The sequence below is a fragment of the Cyprinodon variegatus genome, unplaced genomic scaffold (assembly GCF_000732505.1).
Source record: "Cyprinodon variegatus isolate N-32 unplaced genomic scaffold, C_variegatus-1.0 Scaffold1382, whole genome shotgun sequence".
Classification (NCBI taxonomy): domain Eukaryota; kingdom Metazoa; phylum Chordata; class Actinopteri; order Cyprinodontiformes; family Cyprinodontidae; genus Cyprinodon; species Cyprinodon variegatus.
Genome location: NW_015151835.1, coordinates 75,663 through 76,705, shown reverse-complemented (window position 1 = coordinate 76,705; position 1,043 = coordinate 75,663). Strand labels below are relative to the sequence as shown.

The 1,043-nt window shown below is 46.1% G+C and overlaps 1 protein-coding gene across 1 annotated transcript in view; it reads left to right on the top strand.

Annotated features, from left to right (window-relative positions):
• LOC107103136 (protein yippee-like 2) overlaps positions 1-1,043 on the top strand; it is a 19,230-nt gene continuing 18,187 nt past the window's right edge. Inside the window, exon 1 of the mRNA XM_015402673.1 lies at positions 1-181. The gene's annotated coding sequence lies outside the window, so the exon portion shown is untranslated. The remainder of the gene's footprint in view (positions 182-1,043) is intronic.

The window sequence follows — 1,043 nt, the reverse complement described above, 5'->3', positions numbered from 1 at the left end:
CTCCGCTGCGCGTCAAAACATTGCGTCTCTGCAGGACCTGCCAGGGCCGGAGAGCGGAGGAAATTTGCCCGGGGAAGGAATGCGAAACAGCTTTTAGGATTGGCAGTACCGAAAGGAAAACGAGGAAGTGCGACGTTTTATTTAGGCTACGAGGAGAGACGTGTTTTTCCTCCCCTCAAAGGTATGTGCACATTTCTCACCGTGGTGGTGCATTGTTGTTACGCACTGTTTTTATATCTCTCTTTGATGCTTTTCCAGGAAGCGATCTGGTCATTTGCCGTTTTCTTAATTAAAGTCTTTTCTACTTTTAGTCAGTATTTGCTGTTTCGTTACATGTCAACTTTTACATGCTGCATATCAGCCTATCAGAGTTGATGGGCTTTCCTGGGGATGCTGATATATCTTCTACTGTTTTGGTGTTTTTGTGGTGAACACGCATGTTGGCAGCCCTGCAGCAGCGCCACCCTCCTGGCATAAAGTCAGGGGGATCGATGCGGGTGATCATATAATTAGGTCATGTGATTGCTGACGGCAGTCACCTGTGGAAATCATTGCGGATTGCTTTCAGAGGCAGCAGCGTGTGGGTGTGAGTGTTAGGTGAGGCATCCCCGCCATCTGTGCTGGCTGAAGTTCTGCCCCAGATAAAGCGCGCCACATCCTGTGACCTGATTCACACCAGTAATTACGCATTTATACTGTAAACTAACCAGGAGCGCGCGTGTCTTTAATCCATGATGCATCGCTGACATGATCTGTCAAGACACACACACGCCCACGTTTCATTTTTAACCCCCCAATATCATGGCCTTTGTTTGCTCCTCTTTTAAAATTTTATATATTTTCCATCTAAAGCAGGGGTGTTAAACTCATTTTTATATCGGACAACTTCAGCATTATGAAGTCTGTAAAAGGGCTGGTTGCAGTTGTATAACTTCTGATTTCATTATCAGATTCACAAAGAGCATTCAGCTGTTAAATCATAACCCCAGTCAGTCTCTGCAGGTGGCCGCTCACACTGAGCCTGGTTCTGCTGGAAGTTTCTT